The 26964-nt window shown below is 40.0% G+C and overlaps 1 protein-coding gene across 1 annotated transcript in view; it reads left to right on the top strand.

Annotated features, from left to right (window-relative positions):
• znf507 (zinc finger protein 507) overlaps nucleotides 1-26964 on the top strand; it is an 83409-nt gene that overhangs the window by 30698 nt on the left and 25747 nt on the right. The window contains exons 3-4 of the mRNA XM_077713931.1: nucleotides 7798-7910; nucleotides 14048-14213. The gene's annotated coding sequence lies outside the window, so the exon portion shown is untranslated. The remainder of the gene's footprint in view (nucleotides 1-7797; nucleotides 7911-14047; nucleotides 14214-26964) is intronic.

Genomic DNA, 26964 nt, shown 5'->3' with positions numbered 1-26964 from the left:
GGGAACGCCGTTTGAGGCCCGGGCGCAATCCGCCCGGGCGCTCTAAACGAGGTGCCTCCTTCCATGGCCGCCGTCCCTCCAATATGGGGGCGCCTCTAATTTAGAAGAATGCCCAAAGAGGAGGTCAATCTCCCGCCTGGTACGCCATGACTGATAGATCCAATACCTCCGCAATCAGATAAAACTTTGACGAATGGCCGAGCCGGGGCGGGCCTCTCCCGCGGCGTTGATCAATTGGGGGGGGGGGGGGGGGGGGGGTTGCGTCCACCGCCTTGGCCGGACGGTGGGACGGACAGACGGACGCGGCGTGGTGATGAAACGGCCCGGAGGATATTGCTTTCTCTCGGGGAGAAACTTGATAAAAAACCCAGGAGGCGCCGAATGGTTCGCCGATGTTGGTTGTGGCGAGAGGGGGGGGGGGGGGGGGGGGGGGCCTTTGGGGGTGGTAGGGGTTTACAACTCTGGTTTCAGGAATGAATCTTAGGGATGACATGAAGTCATTTGGCTTGTTAAACAGGGAGTCGGATTCTGTGGATTATAATGGGCTCATTGGGATCCATTGAAGATGATAGATGTCTAAACCATTTGGAGTGGGTGAGCTGGCAATAAAATAGCACTCCTAAAAACAAGTTATTCCACCAACAGGGTGTCAAACTCGGGTTGTTTTGTGGGCCGCTTTTACGTCAATTTATTATTATTATTTTAGATATATTTTTTTTTCATTATTGCAATAAAAGAACTGGATTAAAAACCCTGAATATTCAGTTTTTATAGGTTTAAAATAATGTTTATTTTAGCTTTTTTTAAAACATATTTTTAAATTTTACAAAATGTTTTTTGAACTAAAAATTTAAAAAAATGATTAAAAAATGACTCATTGATTTTAAAGGGGGAAATCAGGAAATGGAGTATACATGTGTACTGAATTTGATCCTATTTTAATTTTACAAAATGATTTTTGAACTAAAAACTAAAAAAAATAATTTAAAGAATGACAACTTTTGATTCAAAAAGGTGAAAATCAGGAAATATAATATACATCTATACTCCATTTTAATTCTATTCTAAAACAACACATGACTTACTTTTTTGGGCCGCACAAAATCATGCGGCGGACCAGATTTGGCCCCTGGGCCGCCACTTTGACACCACTGAACTTCTCTTCTTTTACACTAGCTTACTTTCAATGCCTTCCCATTGTGATGGTGTCCAAACATGATGATCCATATTCATATTTACTTGCTATGTCCGTCAAAACTTGAACTCCTCCTTCATTTCTTGTCATTCCATTGCTCTTACTTTGAAAATACCGGAGAACTAAATATTAATAATAGAAAAAAAGAGGCTTAAATGAACCGAGATCCGACGCCATTACAATTTTTTCATTGAATTTGATTGCCGGGTCTTCGAGCTCAATAGAATTGACGTAAAAGTAGTTTGTTTCCATCTTGTTCCAAGACTCCTGCCGTGTCAAAGACGGCCATTAGCATTCATTTACCTGCGGCAACAGAATACCCGCTGCCTAAAACACACTAATTCATGCATTTATGTATTTATCGACCCGTTGCTCATTTGTAAGAATGTTAGCTTCACTTTCTGAGCATTGAGATAAGCGTCCAATCCATTTCAAGCGGGGGGACGGGAGCTAATCATCAAGCGCCAAACAGATCGCACTTTTGCCGTCGTCGACGGCAACCAGAGTTAAAAAAAAGTGGAAAACATCATAAAATAATCATCGACAAAAGTAAATATAGCAACTTTTCGTCATTTTCAAATTAGAAATCAATCAAAATTAATTAACTCCTGCCAAATGTCAAGAATGTTTGCATAAATAACGATAAAACCCAGAAAACAAAACACCAAACTGGAGAGAAGAGAGCCACTGTACCCGTATGGGCCGCCATTTTGGATCTAATCCCACCTGACTATAACACGCACCTACAATATATCACAAAAAAACTAAATTTTTTCATATTTAAGTTGCTGTGGACTAAAAATCTCATTTTTTCTGTTTACCCCAACTGACCTAAAGCTGATTAGTCCGTCAAAATCCCAGAATAAGCGGGGAAAAATTGAGTGAATTTCTTGTAACATTAATCTGAGTTGGTTAACTTTTTGGGATGTTACATTTAAAGCTATGCACCTAAATCAATTTAAGTCATTTATGACACTGGTGTCAAAGTGGCGGCCCGGGGGTCAAATGTGGCACGCCGGATCCGTTTGTGCGGGCCGGGAAAGTCAATCATGAGTTGCGACTTTCTGTTTTAGGATGATAATAAAATAAAGAGTATAGATGTATATTATATTTCTTGATTTTCCCCCTTTGCAATCAATAATTGTCATTTTTTCTATCCATGTTTTGATGTTTTTAGTTCAAAAATCCTTTTGTAAAATCTAAAAATATATTTTAAAAAAGTTAAAATAAACATTGTTTTAAATTTATAAAAAAAACGGAATATTCAGGGCTTTTAATCCACTTCTTTTGATCCATTTATTTAAAAAAAATGTAAATATTCTATCTAAAATGGCCCACATGAAATGTAGTTGACGTTATTGCGTCCCGCCAACCAACCCTGAGTTTGTCACCCTTGATTTCTGATATGTATCGTCGTCAATGGCGTCCGGCGATTTGGTGATATTCTGCTTTCGTTTAGTTTGTTTTTGAAGTCACACATACACCAAGCGTGTGTGTGTGTGTGTGGCAAGTTAGTAACATGTCACAAGTTTAAGCTCCTTAAATCCAAGAAGAGCTTTGAAATTCCACTTGATCTCCGTCTCAACTTTTTTAAATGAAGTTGTGTTGTGGCATTAGAGTCGTTGGCGGTGGCTTTTTTTTATTTATTTTTGGTGCCGTGACTGACATGAAATCACAACGCTGTCAATTTGCTCTCAGATGTGGTTGCCTGTTTGGCGCTGGTTGGCTTTTAGAAGATGATTTATTTCAATTTTAGCTTTGATGGGATCAACGAAGTGATTTGCAAATTTCATCACCTCATCACTATGAAAGGCTTACAAATACATCATCATTAATTGACTAATTGATAGCAGTCCGATTTTTATTATTGTAATGGCACAAATGGTTATGTCATTTTGGGGCGCTGATTTTTAATTGAAGTTTGGCGTATTTTGGTATATTTGTCGTTGTTTCTGTAGGTTGTATATATTTTTTTGCAATGCAGTTACAGTCATACCTTGATATACAAGTGCCCCGACATACAAGCAATTTGAGATACGAGATACTTGTAAAAATTTGAGTAAAATTTTGAGCAAATAGCTTGAGATATGAGAAAAAATTTGAGCGAATATCTTGAGATACGGGTCAAATTTTGAGCCAATGTCTTGAGATACGAGTACAATTTTGAGCAAATATCTTGAGATACGAGTAGGATTTTGAGCAAATATTTTGAGATACGAGTAAAATTTGTGGCAAATATCCTGAGATACAAGTAAAATTTCGAGCAAATATTTTGAGATACGACTAAATTTTTTGAGCAAATATCTTGAGATGCGAGTAAAATTTTAAGCAAATATTTTGAAATACAAAAAAAATTGAGCAGAGATACGAGTAATTTTTTTTAGCAAATATCTTGAAATACGAGCAAAATTTGGAGCAAATATCTTGAGATTCGAGTAAAATTTGGAGCAAATATCTTTAGATGCGAGAAAAAAATTGATATACGAGCTCATAAGAACATCATGGCCACTGTCTTTCCAGTCGCAACTTCCTCTTGTAATGCCTCTACGAGCACTGGGCGGAGCCTTTGCATTTTTTCAGTGGTAAACGGTCGTGAGTAATCCTATAGGGCTAGATTCAACATACTTTTGAGTGTGTCCGCATCATAATTTCCGGGTGTCATCAAACCTGGCTTTCGTGGAAATTGTTATTTATTTAAATCCACCCGCGTCTTTCCCACAGTCCGTCCATCCAAAGTTTCAAAGTCACATAAACGAGAAGATGGGCATTTCTCACCTGCTTTTTACATTTTTTATTTTATTTTTTCCTTTCTACTGTGCTGACATGTCCACGGCGGTACGGCGCGCATGTGTTGACCTTTCCGCAACGACGGCCCGTAGGTATTCACTGGTTGTCAGCACCCCGGCCGGCCGGCCGGCGTCCCGGATCATCCATCTTTGCCAGCGCTGGCTGGCTTTCTGGGCGCAATCCCCCCGCCGACCTATTATCTTCCCCTGCGTGCGCTGAAAACCACGTAGGCGGGCGGCCAGGCACACCCGTGAAAAGCCACCAAAACACCTGGTTCCTCGCATACCTAGCCGTGAAAACCAGTCTGGGCGTTTTGGGCTGATCCCCACGCCCAGTTTTCCATTTTCAGTTGTATGGACATTTGTATTTGGGAAGTAGCTTTCCACCTTCACCGCACCCAAATAGCTTAGAGTCCACAGGTGTCAAAGTGGCGGCCCGGGGGCCAAATCAGGCCCGCCACATCATTTTGTGCGGCCCGAGAAAGTCAATGAATGCCAACTTTCTGTTTTAGGATCAAATTCAAGTGAAGAGTAGGGATGTATATTGCAATTCCTGATTTTCCCCTTTTAAATCCATAATTGTCATTTTTTAATCCATTTTTTCTGCGTTTTAGTTCAAAAATAATTTTGTAAAATCTAAAAATTATATTTAAAAAAGCTAAAAAATAAACATTGTATTATATCTATAAAAAACTGAATATTCAGGGTTTTTAATCCAGTTCTTTTAATCCATTTATATAAATAAAAATCTTAAAATTATATCTAAAATGGTCCGATGTATATTATATTTCCTGATTTTTTTTCCCCTTTTAAATCAATCATTGGCATTTTCAATCATTTTTTTGTGTTTTTAGTTCAAAAATCATTTTGTAAAATGTAAAAATATATTTTAAAAAACTCAAATTAACATCAATAAAAAACAGAATATTCAAAGTTTTTAATCCGGTTCTTTTAATCCATTAATTTAAAAAAAAATCTAAATATTCTATCTAAAATAGTCCGCCCCACATGAAATCAAAAAATCAAAGTGGCCCACAATATCCAGTTTTTTTTCTTTTTAGGGTTAAAACAAATTAATTTGTTTTTAGTTCATGTTCTATGGGAAACGTTCATTTGAGTTACCAGTAAATCGACATATGAGCTTAGTCCTTGAACGAATGAAGCTTGTATCTCGAGGTAGCACCACTTTGCCAATAAAGCGTCGTGCTTGAATGATGATGAGTGAGCTGGCATCCATTTTGTTGAGTGACTGGCCGCTCTCATTAACGCGCCTAATGCACTTGTAAAGCAGTCAGCGGCGGCCATAGATCAACAACACCTAGCCAAATGTGTGTGTATGTGTGTGTGCGACTGTAAGGGAAGGGAAGGGGAGGAGGGAGGTGAGGAAGAGGAGGAAGGAGGAGAAGGTGGTGCTGGTCAGTGGAGATGTGGCCAGCCCATTAATCTTGGCCTCGTCCTGCCTAGTTATTGTGTATTTCTTTTGGCCAGAGATTGATTGTAGCAGCACAAGATGAATTTGCCTGCTGGACCTTTCTTCTTCTTCTTCTTTTTCTTTTCTTCTTTGTTGTTGTTGTTGTTGTTGTTTTGCAACTCTTCCATTGCGCTCAGCCAAGGTGATAATGCACCCCCCGCGGCCCCTCCGCCCCCTTCATTTATTTCAGATTACAATCGAGCTCTATCGAGGGGAGAAGGAAAGGGAAAAAAGGATGGTTTGTGGAAGGGGAAAGAGAGGTAGATAGAGAGAGATACTGGGGGGAAGAGAAAAGGCTTCATGGAGGTCAAAAGATTTTTGACTTGCCGGACCACAAGTGAGTTTTCTTCTACCATTTTGTTGTGGTTCCATTTAAGGGGAAAGTTTTTGTTTGTTGGACCGCCATAATCATTCCTTACAGTTATCGATTAAACTTACAAAAATATGGGAAGCGTTGGGAAAAGTGGCTTATTTTATGGGTGTCAAAGAGGTGGCCCGGGGGCCAAATGTGGCACGCCGCATCATTTTGTGTGGCCCGGGAAAGTCAATCATGAGTGGCGACTTTCTGTTTTAGGATCAAATTCAAATTATAGATATAGATGTATATTAAATTTGCTGATTCTCCCCCTTTTAAATCAATAGTTGTCATTTTTAATGCGTTTTTTTGTGTTTTTAGTTAAAAAATCCTTTTGTAAAATCTAAAAATATATTTTACAAAAGCACAAATAAACATTGTTTTTTATCTATAAAGAAACTGAATATTCGGGGCTTTTAATTCAGTTCTTTTAATCCATTTATGAAAAAGGTAAACCATTTCCAATGTTATTTGTTTGACGGAAACAGTTTTGATCAAAACGACGGCCTTTCAAAAGTTATGTTTTGAATCCATAAAAGTTGAATTTGGTCGATTCAAAGAAAACAAGGCTGCAAAAATGCCACTTCTAAAAATAACCATCATTTTGAATGTTAAAAAGAGAGGAAGAATGTGTCATATTGTCCGGGACGGGAAAACATGGCTGGATTGTCGTCGACGACAAGCTTTTTATTTTTATTTTTTTGGCGTCTCTTCTCCAACACGCTCTGGCGCCAACTGTGAAATCTGCTCGCAATTTGGAACGCCACGGCGCTAAAAGCATATTCGCGTTGGGAAGGTGTCGACTTTGTTACGTGCAATAATGTGAAAGGTGGCAAATTTATGAGCCCGATTTCGTGTATTCTTTCAAAACCGAGTCTGGATCCGATACCTCATAAATGCATTAACGGCAGATTTTGGACTTTACTTTGAAAAACTTTAGAACTATTTGCATGTAGCAAGTAGTCATTCATTCATTTTCTGAATTGTTTATTCTTGTAAGGGTCACAGGGGGTGCTGGAGCCTATCCCGTTAACGTCAACTTGTTTTCATGTGGGCCGGACTATTTTAGATAGAATATTTAGATTTTTTTAAATAAATGGATTAAAAAAACTGGATTAAAAGCCTAAAATATTTTTTTTTATAGATCTAAAACAATGTTTGTTTTAGCTTTTCTTTATATATATATTTAGATTTTCCTAAATTATTTTTGAACTAAAAACACAGAAAAAATGATTAAAAATGACAATAATTGATTTAAAAGGGGGAAAATTAGGAAATTTAACCATTTTAGATAAAATATTTAGAATTTTTATAAATTGATAAAAATATTCCTTTTATAGATCTAAAACAATGTTTATTTTAGCTTTTTTAAATATATTTTTAGATTTTACTAAATGATTTTTGAACTAAAAACTGAATAAAATGATAAAAAAATGACAATGATTGATTTAAAATGGAGAAAATCAAGAAATGTAATATAAATCTATACTCTTTCACGCAATTTGATCCTAAAACAGAAAGTTGGCACTCATTTACTTTCCCGGGCCACACAAAATGAAGCGGCGGGCCACATTTGGCCCGCGGGCCGCCACTTTGACACACTGTGTGTTAAGGCAAATACTATAAAAATAACCTGGCAACTGTACAAAAAGTTTGCCCTGGCACATGTTAGTAAATATGGATAAAATTGAGAAAAGAAAACACCAAACTGCAGAGCAAAGAGCCACTGATCCCACACAGGCCGCCATTTTGGATCAAAAACTTGTCTTTGAAACTCTAACAAAGTCCAAAGTACAAAGATCCCATGACATGACACCACACAAGATGGCGTCCACTCCTAGTGGATAAACGCTCAACGTAACCGAGCCGTCAATCAACCGCCGGACTATCGCGGGTTGCCTTCAGGCGTCCCGTCGCGTCTGGTCTCGTCCCCCGTCATTCATCTTGTCTCTTTTCCAGCGTTGTGACGTGTCCACTTTTGGCCTTTTAGGACATGTCAGCGCGTGGACGCCTCAAAGTGTCGCCTTCAGTCTGCCGCCGCGGCGTCTCCGACCCGTCCCACGTCCCCTGGCGACGGCGCCGTCCGAGCTGATGGAACTTAAGGTGGCAGTTTACTCACTCTGTGTGTGTGTGTGTGTGTGTGTTTTAGTGGACAGTGTAAGTTAGCCAGTAGCCTAGCAAGGGGGAATTGCGGATTGTTTTCAGTTCAAATTTCTGCCCCGACTATGAAGTGAACTCACAGAAATGCCAGCGCCGTTTTTTCCCACAGACTTGAACGTCACACAATCCAAAAGCCGTTTCTAACCCTCTGATTTGAATGTGTCGGCCTGGGCTAAATCACATGTGTCAAAGTGGCGGCCCCGGGGGGGCCAATTGTGGCCCGCAGCATCATTTTGTTACGGCCAGGAAAGTCGACTGAGTGGCGACTTTCTGTTTTAGGGTCAAATTCAAATGAAGAGTATAGATAAGTATATTAAATTTACTGGGTTTTCCCTTTTTTAAATTAATAATTGTCATTTTTAATCATTTTTTCTGTGTTCTTTGGTCAAAAACAATTTTGCAAAATCTAGAAATATATAAAAATATTTTTTGTTTTCCAATTTAATATGGAACATAATAAAAAATCGTTTGCTTTTGAAATGAAAATCAATTCAATATGATTTTCTCTTACTAAGAAAAAAAACTCAAATAATTTATAAAAAAATTGTTTATATTATTTAGGGCTTTTAATCCATATGTTAAAAACAAATCTAAATATTATATCTAAAATGGTAAAATCTAATTGATGTTAATGCGGCCCACAAAGCTATGTAAAACAATGTTTATTTTAATATAATTTATATATTATAATATATTTTTATATTTCACAAAATGATTTTTGAACTAAAAACAGAAAAAATGGATTAAAAATGACAATTATTGATTTAAAAGGGGGAAAATCAGAAAATATGATATACATCTATATTCTACATTTGAATTTGATCCTAAAACAGAAAATTGCCACTCATCATTGACTTTCCCGGGCCGCACAAAATGATGCGGCGGGCCATATTTGGCCCCCGGGCCTCCACTTTGACACCGGTACACTAAATTAACACGCTTTAAAAAATGTCTCTGAGCAATTTTGATTTCCCGGCATGGGGAAAATCCTTCTCCGTCTCCCGTGTTACTCCTGGCGGACTGTTGCGTTGCACCTGGCGGTAGGTAATTGGATGTTGCTGCTTTTAACCGTGCGCGTGAGCTCGGTCGGTCGGCGAGGGTGATTGATGGATGAGGTGTCCCCGCTCCATTTATAAGCCGCCTATTCGGGGCTGGTTACATTTTGGAAAAATGAGAGCGAGCGCTGGAAAAAGAGAGATGGCGGCAGATTACGCCCAGGTGAGCTCGTACATCTCCAAAGCGTACAACCGGCCGCCGCCGCCGTCAATTGTCTGCCGACATTAAGTTATCTAAATGAAAATCAATAGTGTGGACGTACGCGTGCGCACAATGGTCAGTGTGCCAGGACACCGAGGACGGCCATATTGAAAATAATAGTCTATGCTACTTCAGAAATGTTTTGGTGCGGTGTATGATTTTGTTTTTTTTGGGAGTCTAGATTCTAGTCTCTTATCCAGAGTCCAGATTCTAGACTCTAGATTTTAGAGTCTAGAATCTAGGCACTAATTTTAGAGTCTAGATTCTCTAGATTCTAGTCTCTAGATTCTAGTCTCTTGATTCTAGTCTCTAGATTCTAGTCTCTAGATTCTAGTCTCTAGATTCTAGTCTCTAGATTCTAGTCTCTAGATTCTAGTCTCTAGATTTTAGTCTCTAGATTCTAGTCTCTAGATTCTAGTCTCTAGATTCTAGTCTCTAGATTCTAGTCTCTAATCTAGAGTCTAGATTCTAGATTCTAGACTCTCAACTAGAGTCTAGATTCTACACTCCAGATTCTAGTCTCTAGATTCTAGACTCTAGATTTTAGACTAGATTCTAGACTCTTACCTAGAGTCTAGACCCGTATCTAGAGTCTAGATTCTAGACTCTAGAATCTAGACTCTAGATCAAGGCTGTCAGACTCGGGTTGGTTCGCGGGCCGCTTTAATGTTCACTCAGTTTTATGTGGGGCTGACCATTTTAGATTTAATATCTAGATTTTTTTAATAAATGCATTAAAAGAACTAAATTAAAATCCCTGAATATTCAGTCTTTTATAGATCTAAAACAATGTTTATTCTATTTTTTGTAATATATTTTTAGAGATGCACAGAGAGTTTTGAACTAAAAGCACAAAAAAATGATTAAAAATGTCAATGATTGATTAAAAAGGTAGAAAATCAGGAAATTTAATATAAATCTCTACTCTTCATTTGAATTTGATCCTAAAACAGAAAGTCCGCACTCATCATTGACTTTCCCGGGCTGCACAAAATGAAGCGGCGGGCCAAATTTGGCCCCCGGGCCGCTTCTTTTACACTTTTGCTCTATGCCAAATGCCATTGGCTGCACTTGTTTTTCCTGGTTTTAATCGGCTCTTCGTAGCCATCAAGCGCCACTTTTGACGGACAGGTCCAGCTGGCCCGCGGCGGCTAATCGGCCGGATGTCGTGGTCCACGACTGACGCTCACCAGAGCCGGCATCCATTTTTTATAGTATTTGGTGGTTTCCCGGGCGCTGAAAAGCCAAATCCATATTATCGAGCGGCGGGTGTCACCACAATTATTCTTTTCAAAGAGCCATTGAAAACAAATTACATCTGCGCCGCTTTTTTCCTCCCCTGGTCCGGATGCCCCTCCCCCCTCAACGCCGCTCCTTCGCCAGGTTAGCGACCGCTCGCTAACGATCGCTCGGTCGCCCGACCGAGCGTTTCGGGGACGGCGGCGGCGGCGGCTATTCCAAAGTTGACTCTTGAACCCTTTTAAGGGCAACTGAAGCTTTTTGCTCACAACAATGCATTTATATGCCATTGAAATGATTGAATTGAATGCGTTTTGGTGTCATTTTAAAAGTATGATTAGATTTCAAGATTGCACAAATAACAACAGACGGACAAATAAATAATCAATAAATAAGCTGGGCAGCAGAGTGAAGTGGGCTTGCAAATACCCAGCAAATTAATTTAAAGTCATGATAAACAAATAGTCGTGAAATAATAATAGATGAATAAGAATAATTTGTATGTTAAGAGTAATCCCTCAAATATCGCGGCTTCACATTTCGCGGTTTCACTACATGGCAGATTTCTATTCTGTGAATTTGAAAATCTGCGCTGTAACTCGCAAGAAGAAGCCACTCCCCTTTCCTCCACTTGCTACAAGAACTCAGCAATAATTTAAAACAAACAAATATATATTTAAAGTTCATAAAAATGTGAAAATCCATGCTGAAACTTGCAAGTGGAAGCCACTCCCCTTTCCTCTATTTGCTACTAGGGCCCTAACCCTTAAGTAAAAAAAAAAACAACAACTATATGTACATTTTTTAAAACTTTTTTATTTATGTATTTATTTTTATATTTTATTTCCTCAATTTATGTATTCTATTTATTTGTTCTATTAATTTTTACTTTATTTATTCACTTATTTTATTTATTCATTTTATGTATTTATTTTATTTATTTTATCAATTGTATTAATATTTTATTTATTTAATTCTTTTATATTATTTATTTTACTTTTTTAATTGGGTTGACCCTACTTTTTCGTTTATCGTGTCCATGTCTTATCAACATTAACCGCGATAATCGAGGGCTTATTGTATATCTATCTTTTATAAACACGTGTGTGTATATATATGTATGTATGTCTACTACCAGTGCTAAAACTAATTAGTGGAAGGGTGGTGCATCTTGGCCAGAGGAAGAACACAATGTATATGTACCAAACGCAACGACATTAGATGTAGGTGGATGTTTATTTATACATTAGCGGTCATCAGTCGATGCTAAAAGTTGTGTGTCTCTAGATGTCATTTGTTTCGCGCGTGGCATTAGAGTGGTAAAGTCGAAAACTGGCCGCCATTGACACTTTCTCTACTCCTGACGGCCCAGTGAACCTTCTCGCCGACAGACAGACAGCGTTTGTGCGCCGCCGCCGCCAACATGCTGATTCCAACTTAAAGGTCATGTTCTTTTCACGCTGACGAGCCACTGCCTTCCAGATACTCGCCGTCGTCGCCGCCGCGCTTCAGCGACGGCAACCCCCCAAAAAATGATCTTTGCCAAAAGTCAATCTGCGGCAGCCAAAAAGGCAAGTGGTGCCTCACGTTAGGGCTGTTTTTTTTTAAATATATAAATGGCTTAAAAGAAGTGGATTAAAATCCCTGAATATTCAGTTTTTTATAGATCTAAAACAATGTATATTTTAGCTTTTTTTAAATATATTTTTTGACTTTACAAAATTATTTTTTGAACTAAAAACACAGAAAAAATGGATTAAAAATGACAATTTTTTTTAAAAGGGTGGGTCAGGAAATTTAATATACCATTTTGGATAGAATATTAAAAAATGTTTATAAATGGATTAAAAGAACTGGATTAAAATCCCTAAATATTCCGTTTTTTTTTTGTAAATCTAAAACAATGTTTATTTGAGCTTTTTTAAAATATATTTTTAGATTTTCCAAAATGCTTTTTGAACTAAAAACAGAAAAAAATGATGAAAAATAACAATTATTGATTTCAAAGGGGGAAAAATTAGGAAATGTAATATACGTCTATATCTATCATTTGAATTTGATCCGAAAACAGAAAAACGCCACTCATTATTTACTTTCTCGGGCCGCACAAAATGATGCAGCGGGCCACATTTGGCCCCGGCGCTGCCACTTTCACACCTGTCTTTAAGATCTATAAAAAAAACTCAATATTCAGATTTTTTTAATCCAGCTCTTTTGATCCAATTATAAAAAAGTCCAAATATTCTATGTAAAATGGCCCACATGAAATCAAGTTGAGGTTAAAGCGACCCGCCAACCAACCCGACTAGTCTGACACCCTTGTTTATTTTTTTCCCCTAAAAAAAATGTTCCTTGTGAACTGCCAGCTCTCCCGTTTTTGTGTGTTTGTGTGTGTGTAGAAGGAAGGAATGAATGGCTAGCGTATGGCGGCGTGGTGACAGTAAAATCAATGTTTCATATGAGGCAGCTGCAGGCTTGCTGGATGTCAAGCAGCTTATTGCTTTCCTTAATAGTCCAAACTTGCCGTTTGCTCACTTTTCCTTTTTTTTGTTTTTTTTGTTTGGGTTTTACGCCGGGGTCTAAGATTCATTACCCGGCGAGTGATCGGGGCCGGCCCAACGCCCGCCGTCGGCCGGAGCGTCGTTAGAGGGACTAACGAGGTTACGGCGGCGGCGGCGGCGCCGTCATCGGGCCGCCGTGGGCTCCTCGCCGTAATCGATAACAACACGGCCACTTAAGCCGCCGCCACATCAATCATTTTGCCGTCCCACACTCTCGTTTGATGCCGAGACGTCGTTTTTTTTTGACGACGATACGTCGATCTGGACTCGAAAAAGTTCAGGACCGATATATCGGCGCTACAAAATTAACCCATGTCCAATACGATTATTTTTTTGGGAGTATCCGATCCGGTGATGATTTTTGACGGGTGGCTGTTATGTAACGCCAAAATTGGACGATTTAAGACACTGGTGTCAAAGTGGCGGCCCGGGGGCCAAATGTGGCCCACCGCATCATTTTGTGCGGCCCGGGAAAGTCAATCATGAGTACCCACTTTGTGTTTTAGGTTTTAGAGTATAGATGTATATTAAAATTCCTGATTTTAGCCTTTTTAAATCAATAATTTCATTTTTAATCCATTTTTTTCTGTTTTTAGTTAAAAAATCATTTTATAAAATCTAAAAATATATTTAAAAAGAGCTATAATAAACATTGTTTTAGATCTCTAAAAACTGAATATTCAAGGTTTTTAATCCATAATCTAAATATTATATCTAAAATGGTTAAATTTCCAGATTTCCTCCCCTTTCAAATCAAGAATTGTACATTTTATATCATTTTTTTTGTCTTAAGTTCAAAAATAATTTTGTAAAACCTAAAATTATATATAAAAAAGCTAAAATATGTTTTAGATCTATAAAAACAGAATATTCAGGGCTTTTAATTCATTTATAAAAAAAAAATCTAAAATGGTCCGGTTGTTTTCCGGGCCGCACAAAATGATGTGGCGGGCCAGATTTGGCCCCCAGGCCGCCACTTTCACAACCCAGCTCTAAACAATACCTGTTTCTATTGCCTTATAGAATCCCTCTACTTGAAACAGTATCACTTTCGACATCAGCGTTTGGATGATGGGGGCGGAGTCTAATCAACAAGTGACCCATCAAAATCCCCCAAAAACAACAGGAAGTCAAATTATCCTTCTTCGGGAACCCGGATGTCTAAACGACGTCAACGACACGCAAAAAGGTAAGATTAAAACAAACAAAAACAACACCCATTATTTTTTTTATCGTAAACAAAGTTCGAATGACGTTAAGTGATGTGAAAAGGCGTCGGTCGAGTCCCACGTGGACATCTGGCGCGCCGCCTCTCCCCGTAATTGTCTGCGTATTTTTGAAAAGGTTAGCGCGCTGCCAGCCGGGCCGAGGGCGTTCTCGGCGCTCTCGTCGCTCTCGTCGGTGTAAGAACAGGCGCCGCGGGCCCAGCCTCGGGCAGCCCTGGGGGCGGCGCCTGACAAGTACACGCCACGTAGCGTAGCCTAGCGTAGCGCCACGCCACAATCAAAGAGGCGCTAACACAACACTTGTTAACGTCTGCTTATGCATGCCGCCTTCCGATCAGCGCCATGTCGAGTTGCAGCTGCTTTTTGACGCACGTTCGCAAAAGTCGAGGTCCGTCAGGCAGGGTAGGGGGTGGCCAACAGGTGGCTCTCGAGCCAGATGCGTTTCTCGGCCAACATTTTGCATGCAGTACTTATGCAATGTATATTTTAAGGGAAAATATCTAAAATTTACAGTTTTTCTTTCCCTCCGGGTACTCCGATTTCCTCCCACATACAAAAAAATGCATGCTAGGCTAGCTGGTTGCACACTCTAAAATTTTAGGGTGTCAAAGTGGCGGCCCGGGGCCCAAATCTGGCCCGCCGCATCATTTTGTGCGGCCCGAGAAAGTCAATCATGTGCTGACTTTCTGCTTTAGGATCAAATTTAAATAATAGATATAGATTTATATTATATTTCCTGATTTTCCCCGTTATTAAATCAATAATTGTTAATTTTTAATCTTTTTTTTTTTTAGTTCAAAAATAATTTTGTAAAATCTAAAAATTTATTTAAAAAAGCTAAAATAAACATTGTTTTAGATCTATAAAAAACTGAATATTCAGAGATTTTAATCCAGTTCATTTAATCCATAATTGTAATTTTTAATCATTTTTTTCTGTGTTGTTAGTTCAAAAACATTTTGAAAATTTTAATATATATAAAAAAACTCAAATAAACATTGTTTTAGATCTATAAAAAACGGAATATTCAGTGCTTTTTATCCAGTTCTTTTTTCTATCCATTTATTAAAAAAATCTAAATATTTTATCTAAAATGGTCCAACCCACATGAAACCGAGGTGACGTTAAAGCGGCCCGCGAACCAACCCGAGTCTGACACCCCAAAGTAGGTTCAATTGAAGCTTCTTGCACGTGGCACGTTCACTGACATCCCGTAATCCAGCAACTCTCGTCAATCCATTCCCCTCATCCCCCGAAACCTCAAATAACCCAGCCTCCTTAAAGTACCCCTGAACCCAAAAACCCCTTGTCCGCTCCCAACCGCCCCTCCCAGGTCAACCAAATCGGACACCCATCACCCCCACGAGTCGAGGACCCCCCCCCCCCCCCCCCCATCATGAAAAAAACAACCGCCACACTTAACCCTGGTACGACGAGTTGGCATCCACGTCTAAAAGTATGTGTTAGGTGAAGCTTAACACTCATTACTGGGCCCCCTCACATAATTATGATTATGAGTGATTATTTTTTCATGTTGCCCAGCGTCGGCGTACTTAACAAGGAGCGTGCACGAGCACCCCCAAAGCTCGCCGCCGCCATGGCCACGGCGCCCGCCCCCCTTCCCTCATTATCGCGGCCAGACTGACGCTTTCCGCTGCAGGTCCTGTTTTAATCTCTGGCCCTGAGGTGTCATTATGCCTGTCAAGTGGGCCTTCTTATGTATGCACATATGCAAAGTGGACTCTTTGTGCATATTTATGGATTCCGCGGATATGGATATTATGGATGCCCATGTAGGTGTGCGTGGACCTATATAGACACGGATGAAGGATGGGGATTTTTTTGGTACCGTTTGAAATTTGACCCTGTAAAGTATTTATTTGATGGATAAATATCATCTGAAGGGGATAGTTTAAAGCACAGGTGTCCAAGTTGCGGCCCGGGGGCCAAATCTGGCCCGTCGCATCATTTTGTGTGGCCCGGTAAAGTCAATCATGGCGACTTTCTGTTTTAGGATCAAATTAAAATGATAGATATAGATTTATATTACACTTCCTGATTTTTTTCCCTTTTCAAATCAATCATTGTCATTTTTTAATCATTTTTTTCTGTTTTTAACATTTAAAAATATATTTAAAAAGCTCAAATAAACATTGTTTTTTTGATCTATTAAAAAATGAAGATTCAGGGATTTTAATCCAGTTCTTTCTTTTAATCCATTTATTAAAAAAAAATCTAAATAGTCTAATCTGACACCCTTGAACTAAACCCTTGAAACATGGATAGTGGTTGTTGTGAGACAGCCAATTGAATTCAATTCAATGATATGAGACAGAATGATCCGCGGGAATATTTTCAAAATAAAATAACGGAAAAGGAACTTGGATCTTCTTCATATCTCGAGTCACAATTCGTAACCTGCCAATTTCGTACCAAGAACCATTTTCGAGTACAATACATAAAATGTTCCCTTATGACGGTAAAATATCGACCAATAGCGCGCCACTTGGACTAAAACAATGACCCTACTTTTAACAGCTATCTGTAAAGTGTCCATGGCGCAAGATGGGGTGCCGTTCAAAAGCCTCCGCGGAGAAATAGGAAGGCAAGACGAGCTCGGCGTGTCACGTCCAATCAGGCGACGGCGCCGCTGAGGGTTACAGTATTGCCCGCTTTAGGCAAACGGCGTGGGGTCCACTGGGCCTTGTCCCGCCCGCTCTCAGCCACTGTGACGGCGAGGCGGATCGTTGTGGACAGCATCATTAAATAGCACGTCATTATGGGTTCCGCCACGGCGCCCTCGCTTCCTCTCCGTCTCGTCAGATAGATTTGGACAGCACGGCGCCGACAAACTGGCGCTCTCTATTTAAGAGCCAGTGGAGATACTCAGGTAACGGTTAACTTACAGCGAGCGCTATGGCTTTCTTCCGAATGACGGGCATCTCCAAAGAGAGTTTTTGCAGCTATGTGAGGAGTGGTCACAAGAGGTCACGACCTCTGACCTACTATGACCTGGCGTCCACATATGTGGGTCAGAAACGACAACATGTAAAACTAAGGGTGTCACACTCGGGTTGGTTCGCGGGCCTCAATAACGTCAACTCACTTGTATTTGGGCCAGACCATTTTAGATGGATTTTTTTTCAATGGATTAAAAGAAGTGGATTAAAAGCTCGGAATATTCCGTTTTTTATAGATCTAAAACTATGTTTATTTGAGCTTTTTTAAAAATATTTTTTTTTATTTTACTAAATGATTTTTGAACTAAAAACATAAAAAAATGGATACAAAAATGACAAGTATTGATTTAAAAGGGAGAAAATCAGGAAATTTATTGTAAATCGGACTATTTTTGATATATTTTTTTATATAAATGGTTTAAAAGAACTGGATTAAAAGCCCTAAATATTCATTTTGTTATAGAACTTAAACAATGTATATTTGTGCTTTTTTAAAATATATTTTTAGATTTTACAAAAGTATTTTTTAATTAAAAACACAGAAAAAATGAATAAAAAATGACAATTATTGATTTAAAAAGGTGAAAATCAGGAAATGTAATGTAAATCTATACTCTTTCACTTAATTTGATCCTAAAACAGAAAGTCGGCACTCATGATTGACTTTCCCGGGCCGCACAAAATGATGCCAAGGGCCAGATTTGGCCCCCGGGCCGCCACTTTGACACCAGTGACAGAGTTGACATTCCATTTGCGAGGGGTGCGATCGACTTGTACTGTAACGGGAGGGGTGTTTGGGGGTTGGTGGTGTTGGATTATATGTTTAAGGCGGTGTTTGTGACGGCGAAGAGGCAGACGGGATAGGTGAAGGCTCCCCGTTGGGAGCGCGCGCGGTCCATGCAGCCGGGCGGCTAAATTGAAGGTTTATTTATCCAATTGGCTGTCAAGGTCGGCTCGTCGGCCGCCTGTCCTGAGCTTGTTCACCAAATGCCAAAAATACGGATGAATTGTTTAAAAAAAAGGGGGAAAAAAAACAAGTACATGTGCTGTAGTCGTAGATGCGTTAAAGAAGGAAGGAAGGAAATCAATGACCTTTGCTTTGCGTCAAAGCGTCAAGCTGCCAACGCTAACGTTTAAGGCGCTCCTTACTAGTCATTATGGCGCACTTTAACAACAACAACAACAACCGTCAGACCAAACGGCAATTACCGCAAGACTTGGACTTGTCTAGTTTGTGGCAAGTTGTGGGAAATTAGGGAAAAAATGCATTTATACATTTGAACTTGAATGCTAGGTAGCAAATATTTCGCTAACAATAAAAAATCTCATTGCGTTTGATGTCAATTTTGATGGTGAGCTCGTAGTTTTTGTGGCTTGTCAATCAAATCTATTGTTAAAAATAGTGGATTTGTTCATGGAGATGTGTTGGGTTGAAGGGTTTGTTTATTATTTGTTCTGAAATTGAAATTAAAGTGTGTATGGAGAAATGAGCTCACAGAATTGACTTGAAAATTGGAACCATTTTTGTGGAATTTAGTCTCTGTGTTTTTGTTGTTTTTGTATTTGTGTGGTGGCTGTTTTTGTTTGGGATTTGGCCAATTGGTGTTTGTGTTGTGGTGAGATTGGGGTTCGTTTAGGGCACAGGTGTCAAAGTGGCGGCCCGGGGGCCAAATCTGGTCCCCCGCCTCATTTAGTTGGGCCCGAAAATGTAAATTATGAGTGTCCAATTTCAATTTTCCAGTTTTAGGATCAAATTCAAATGAAGAATATAAATGTATCTTATATTTCCTGATTTCTCCCCCTTTTAAATCAATCATTGTCATTTTTTAATCATTTTTTTCTGTTTTTAGTTCAAAAATAATTTGAAAAAATCTAAAAATATATTTAAAAAAACGCACAAATATACATTGTTTAAGTTCTATAACAAAATGAATATTCGGGGCTTTTAATCCAGTTCATTTAATCCATTTATAAAAAAAACAACTAAATATTCTATCAAAAATGGTCCACATGAAACCGAGATGATGTTAAAGCGGCACCCTTGGCTCGGTACATGTGACATTTTCCCGTCAAGCCGTCCGACTTGTTCCAAATGATGCGTGCAATTCCAAAGTAAGTCTTTCTAGGACACTCCAAGCATCCCCAAGGCGACCCGGCGCAAGTTCATCAGTTAATTACGCCGCTTCCGTCCCACGTAAAGTGTATTTGTGAGGAAATAGTGTGTGTTCATGTGTGTGTGTGTGTGTTTGTGTGTGTGTTGATGTCCTCCACCCGCTCAATAGCAAAGCCTCGGACGTGGTCGTGCCTTCCGAGATGAGCCGGTGGGTCTCTGGAGAGGCGGCCGGCCAATCGGGAGCTGCCCCATTGATTGCCGTGTACGTTTGTGAGCCAGACACAAACAAGGCAATTATTCACAGCGTGTCCCCGTTGGAGAATTTAGATAGTCCACTAGGCCAGTGGATCATTGACCGCCTTGTAAATACGCTTAACTCAAGGGTGTCACACTCAGTCGGGTTGCTTCGCGGGACGCGTCAACGTCAACTCCATTTCATGTGGCCCGGACCATTTTAAATTTAGTATTTAGTATAAGTATTTAAATTAGTATTTAGAATTTTTTTTTATAAATGGATTAAAAGAAGTGGATTAAAAGACTTGAATATTCAGTGTTTTAATAGATCTAAAACAATGTTTATTTTAGCTTTTTTTTTAAATATATTTTTAGATTTTACAAAATGATTTTTTAACTAAAAACAGAAAACATTGATTAAAAAATGACAATGATTGATTTAAAAGGGGAAAGCAGAAAATTAAATTTACATCAGACCATTTTCGATATAAAATTTATACTTTTTTTAAATAAATGTATTAAAACTGGACTAAAATCCCTGAATATTCATTTTTTATAGATAATAAAACATTTATTTTAGCTTTTTTGATATATTTTGAGATTTTATGAAATAATTTTTTAACTAAAAAACAGAAAAAAATATTTAAAAATGACAATTATTGATTTAAAAGGGGAAAAATTAGGAAAATTAATATACATCGATATCTATCATTTGAATTTGATCCTAAAACAGAAAGTTGGCACTCATCATTGACTTTTTTCGGGCCGCACAAAATCATGCGGCGGGCCACATTTGGCCCGCGGGCCGCCACTTTGACACCAGTACAGTAAATGATATGTGGTGTTTTAAATCCCACCCAAATAGTGGTGTGGCCTTATTATCCCACCGGCTACCACTGACAGTGATAGACGTCCAAACAATGGCTGGCGCCGTTCCACCCCGTCAAAAAGCCAGCGGCCCTCATGGCTATTAATTGGAGTGAATTAGTCAAGAAATGGCGGCCAATTGCGAGACTTCCTCCTTCCTTGGATGTCCAAGACATATTTACTTTGTCTCTACGGACACTTTAATCTTTCATCTGAATGGGCAAGTCGTGGTTTGGCAGGAATAATGACTCAATTCCCGTCTGCAAATCTTTCAACTTGACGTCTCGACTCCGACAATGTGCTCGCTATCATCGTCTTCCGAAAGCGCCGGCGAAGACGAGGAGGGGGAGGATGAAGAGCGAGGGGGAGGGGAAAGTAAACAGCCGCTAATTAAGAGCTGAAAATTCGCCATCGTTGCATTTTCTTCCCATGCAAAAACCACTTCAAACGTGTTTTTTTTTCATGCCAAGGCACGGACGCCGCCCCCTTTTGGCACGTTAGCCAATCAGAGTCAGGCCGGGGCGCGAGCTTCTTTAATGCCAATTAGGAAACAGGTCAGGGGTCAGAGGTCAGGAGCTGACTCTGACGATGACAGTTGGCAACAGGCCTACGACTTCTGCAAAATTGTTTCATCTCATTTTCTGAACTGCTTTACTGTCATTAGGGTCGCGGGGGGTGCTGGAGCCTATCCCAGCAGGGGGACACCCTGTATCAGAGGTGACAAAGGACAACCAATCACAGCTAGAGTGTCCAATCAGCCTACCATGAGGGTTTATGGGGGGAATGTGGGAGGAAAGTGGAGTACCTAAAGGAAACCCACACAAGCCTGGGGAGAAAATGCAAACGCCACACAGGTGGACCGGCCTGGATTTGAACCCAGGACTGCTCGTAGTATGTAAAAATTTGAATTTATAAAAAAATCCAATCCATCTACAACACAGGTGTCAAAGTGGCGACCCGGGGGCCACATGTGGCCCACTGCATCATTTTGTGTGGCCCGAGAAAGTCAATCATGAGTGCTGACTTTCTGTTTTAGGATCAAATTCAGATAATAGATAAAGATTTATATTAAATTTCCTGATTTTTCCACTTTTAAACCAATAATTGTCATTTTTTAAATCCATTTTTCTGTGTTTTTAGTTCAAAAATCATTTTGTAAAATCTAAAAATATATTTAAAAAAGCTAAAATAAACAGTATTTTAGATCTCTAAAATTACGAAATATTCGGGGATTTTAATCCAGTTCTTTTAATTCATTTATAGACAAAAAAATCTAAATATGATATCTAAAATGATCCGGCCCACATTGTCAATCAAGTTGACGTTAATGCGGCCCGCCAACCAACATCCTTGCCGTAAATAAAGCAACATGTGGTCAGCGCGTGTTTCCCCGTCCTCGGCTCGCCTCGACCGAGTTGGAAACATTGTCCGTCCCCCCGGTCGGTGCGCGGCGTCCCCGGTATTAAAGCCATATTTTGCGTCCGGCCGTGTCTGGCAGATAGATGGCGTGTCTTAAAGCATATGAACTCCGCGTTAAGAAATAAATTGCTTACAGCACCGCAATTCTTGGCGGAACACTTCAATCCGGACCCCCAAGACCCTCCACATCATTATTTCTCCCACATTCACCCCCCGCGCGCGCTGACACGGCGACTGATTGTAATAAAACACACGGTCTGGGAGGGAGGCGCTGACAGCGTGGCGGGGCCCGGACGCCATTCGTCTTCTTCATTTACGCTCCAGGATTTCTCGCCGTGGCTTCTAATGGACGAGGGGAAGCGGGAAAAAGTGCCTTTTCCGAAGTTGGCGCGGCCCCCGGTGCGATTCCCGGCCGAGCCGTGACGTAAATCCGCTCAACGAGCGGCGGACCGGGAGGACTTGTTAAAGACGCGCTTATATTTTTGAACTCTCGGCGTCCTTTATGGCGACTCGCTGACATTCCCACGCCGGCTTTTTTTTTGTGGCGGCGGATTTTTTAGTGCTCTTTGGACACGAATAAAAGCGTCTGCGGCGAAGTGGAGCGCCATCCGTAACGCTCTTTGTCGCTATTCCTCTTTTTTCTTCCCGTAGGAAATAATAAGAGACCGAGAAAAAAAAGTGTTTACTTTCTTGCTATCTTTGTTATTGTTATCGGGCTAAGTAGGAAATGTTGTTGGTCTAAAACGCGTCTAGTTTCTCAAATTGTGGTCTTGACTCCCAAAAGTCTTGATTGGTATTTTCACGACTATACGGAGCATCGTATTTTTAGTGTTAGTGTTTTAGTGTAGTGTTGAGTGTTATTTCTGCATTTTACACACAAAGGAAGCACCGTGGTTATAGACGCAGCCAGGCAAATAGTAGCTAGCTAGTAGCTAGGGTTACTATTACAACGCTGTCTTCCATGCTTCGTAATTTCGTATTTTTGTTATAAATGGTTTAAAAAAAGTGGATTAAAAGCCCTGAATATTCCGTTTTTTTATGGATCTAAAACAATGTTTATTTGAGCTTTTTTCAAATATATTTTGATTTTACAAAAGGATTTTTGAACTAAAAACAGAAAAAAATGATGAAAAAATTGCTATTATTGATTAAAAAGGGGAAATCAGGAAATTTAATATACATCTATATCTATCATTTGAATTTGATCCAGAAACAAAAAGTCGGCACTCATCATTTAGCTTTTTGGGCCGCACAAAATGATGCGACGGACCAGATTTGGCCCCCGGGCCGCCACTTTGACAAATGTTGGGTAAGGAAGTTCAGAAGATTAATACATTTTTGGGGTCAGGGTCAAGTTACATTGGGATACCCTCCGAGAAGTAGCCAGAATTCCCACAGTCCTCGAACGCAACATGCATCTGTTGTAGCGAGGTGTCAGATGGGTTATCAAAGCTGGCATTGACCTTTGAACTTAAACTTTTCAATCAGATGTAGTTTCAAGTTACATTGGGATCCCCTCCGAGAAGTAGCCAGAATTCCCACAGTCATTGAACGCATCACACGCAGCATGAATAATGTTATAAATCTTCCCCGGAGTAATGACAGGTCATGCACCAACACGGAAAGCCTGCCCCCAAACATGCACACTTTTGCGTGTTGCCAGATTAGTAAACACGGCTTGTAACCGTCCACTCGCGGGCCCAATCCCATTTTTGTCGCTCGTCATCCGCCCCCATCGACACGACGAGGGAGAACAACGACCTTGTTCTTATTGACGGTTGCCAAAACGCAAAAGCAGCTTTTGGCGCTATTCACAAAGGGCGAAATAAAAAAAGGAAGCTAGGCTAACGTTAAGGTGGCCGCCCACACGGCGCCGCTGACTGATGTGGAACGCAAGCCGGCGCGTCGCCCAGGCTTTTCCGCCCCGCCACTTAGCCCAAATCCCCCGACGGGAGGCCTTATGGCGGCTGTCAGGAGGCAACAACGGACGTTCTCCTCGCCTGTTCTTTCCCATCTCCGCCGACGCCGCGGATGAAGCGGGACGCCGTCGCGGGGATTGCCCACGTTTTACAAATGTGAAGACTCTATTCACAGTTTTTTTTCCACCCATTTCCCACTCAAATGCTACATAGCTAAAAAGCAGTCAAAAAGCAGAAATTGACAAGATAAAGACGGACAAACAATCACATAACGTCCAATCATTGTCCTTCTGCTGCTAATTCCAATAAGCTTTTTCACTATGTGGATGTTGACCCTCCCAAGATGGCTGCCCTGAAGGCATAATTGTTTATCTGTTAACAAACCTGACCCTAAAAATGTATTCATCTGTGTTCATCAAAGTGGCGGCCCAGGGGCCAAATGTGGCCTGCCGCCTGATTTTGAAGAGTAAGATTTTCCCCCTTTTATAACAATAATTGTCATTTTTTAATCCATTTTTTTTGGTTTTTAGTTCAAAAATTATTTTGTAAAATCTAAAAATATGTAGGTCACGTTAACGTCAGCTCAGTTTTATGTGGGCCGGGGCATTTTAGATAAAATATTTAGATTTTTTTCTAAATAATTGGATTAAAAGAACTGGATTAAAATCCCTGAATATTCCTTCCGTTTTGTATAGATCTAAAACAATGTTTATTTTAGCTTTTGTTAATATATTTTTAGATTTTACAAAGAAATTCAACTAAAAACTGAAAAAAAGACTAAAAAATGACAATTATTAATTTAAAAGGGGGAAAATCAGGAATTTTTATATACATCTATATCTATTATTTGATTTTGATCCTTAAACAGAAAGTCGCCACTCGTGATTTACTTACTCGGACCGCACAAAATGATGAGGCGTGCCACATTTGGCCCTCGTCCCGCCACTTTGACACCTGTAATCTGAACTGTGTCAAGTTTTGGACTAGCGGCCGTTTTTTGCTCCTCCCCCGATAGCTGCCGAGACGCCATATATTTGCCGTAAAAAGTTCAGTATGCTCATTCCATCTCGCCAGCTTAGGAAGGCGGAGCGTGAGGGGAGGAGGGGAGGGGACGGGAGGGGTGAGTGATGGGCAGGGCGGCCGCGGGCGGGCGAGAAAGGCGACGTTGGAGTGACGGATAACAAGCTGAGGATTGACAGCGCGCAGGTGTGACAGATAACAAGACTTTGATTGACAGCGGCGCTTTTTTGCCTCTGACGGCGACATCTTTTTCCCTTTTTTTCTTTTTTTTATGCGGTCAGAATGTGAAAGCAGCTCACGTTTTTTTGGCTTTTAAGATCAAAGTGGAATCCGCTTTGGATTTTAATCACTTTTCATCACTTTTTATGCCGACTTTTGTTCTCGATGGGGTTTCGGTCGGGGGGTGCCCATCACCACTTTTTTACATGTCGCTTCATTTTGGGGATATGACTATATCCAGTCCCTTGAAAATGAGTTAATTTAATAAAAGTATACATTAGAATATATATAAAAACATTATTTACATATATATAATGAAATAAAATAATGATATTTTCATACTGCAAAATAATAATAATAATTATAATAACCACAAAACTTTTTTTCGCACCGGTTTATTGAGATTGTATTCATATTTTTATTAAAAGACATCCTAATATACAAATAGTAAACGAAAATGTTGTCATCTGAGCGTTGCTATGACGTCACAGGCCCATTTCGCAATCCCAGCGTATTGCGCAACACTATCGTATTGCGCAACCCCAACATATTGCGCAACCCCAACGTATTGCGCAACACCACCGCTACTAGCTATCTTGGGCCTTTAGCATCATTTTCTCGCATTTTCGCTGTTTAAAAAATCTTCTGTTCCTTTCCGATAAAACATGAAGTCATCACAATGTTTAACCACTGCGGCGATAAGCAAGCAAAGCGTTTAAATTCCTCCAAACATGGCACCTTTAGCTTGAAAAAAAATCTATTTGGATAAAACACTGACCTCGGCGGAAGATTAGCGACGTAACGCGGCCGAGTGGGATACGCATAATCCTCTTTTTCCTTTGCCGTCTTTTTTGCCTTTTTTGTGTCTTTTGAATGCTAATTCCTTTCTGCCACGGCACGCCGACGCGTACAATAGATAATCTGTATGCTAATAGCTCGCCTCCCGCTCAACTTAACACACAAATGTGTCACAAAGTCGCTCGGAACACGCCACGCCGACGCCGCGGCGGTGCCGGCGCCGTCGTCGACTCCCGGAGACTAATAGCCCAAATTATGGAGGCTAATATTTCACGTCGGGCGGATGGCCGTCGGGAGCCGTTTCTCCTTCGTCAGTCGGGATAACGGATCGCGTCGAGTCGCTCTGATTTAAAAATAAGGAACAAATTCAGTTTATTTTAGGGCACAGGTGTCAAAGTGGCGGACCGGGGGCCAAATCTGGGCCACCGCATCGTTTTGTGTGGCCCGAGAAAGTCAATCATGAGTGGCAACTTTGTGTTTTAGGATCAAATTCAAATGAAGAGTATAGATGTATATTATATTTCCTGATTTTCTCCCTTTTAATTCAATAATTGTAATTTTTAAATTATTTTTTCAGTTTTTAGTTCAAAAATCATTTTGTAAAATCTTAAAATATATTTAAAAAAGCTCAGATAAACATTGTTTTTTTATCTATTAAAAACGGAATATTCAGGGATTTCAATCCAGTTTTTTAAATCCATTTATAAAAAAAATCAAAATATTCTATCTAAAATCTGAAAATAAAGATTAAAAAAATGACAATTATTGATTTCCAAGAGGGAAAATCAGGAAATTTAATATAAATATATATCTATTATTCTAATTTGATCCTAAAACAGAAAGTCGGCACTCATGATTGACTTTCCCGGGCCGCAGAAAATGATGCGGTGGGCCACATTTGGGCCCCGGGCCGCCACTTTGACACCCGTGATCTAAGGCATAGAAACCTGAGAATTCTAATTTTTCACAATTGGTCAGTTTGGAGTAAATCAGCACCAGGCAAATTGTAACGCGCAATTCAGCAGATTGATAGTTGGCCTTTTGAAAAACAATAAAGTGAGTTGCCGGGCGAAAAGTTTCCCGGCTCCGGTGGTGGTGCGCCAATTGGGAGGGGCTTGCTTGCTTGCTTGCTTGCCTTTAGCGCCACCACGTCTTCCTGTCATGA

This window comes from Stigmatopora nigra, chromosome 3 (genome assembly GCF_051989575.1).
Source record: "Stigmatopora nigra isolate UIUO_SnigA chromosome 3, RoL_Snig_1.1, whole genome shotgun sequence".
Taxonomy (NCBI): domain Eukaryota; kingdom Metazoa; phylum Chordata; class Actinopteri; order Syngnathiformes; family Syngnathidae; genus Stigmatopora; species Stigmatopora nigra.
The sequence above is the reverse complement of the archived record's forward strand: the minus strand, read 5'-3'. Positions and strand labels throughout refer to the sequence as shown.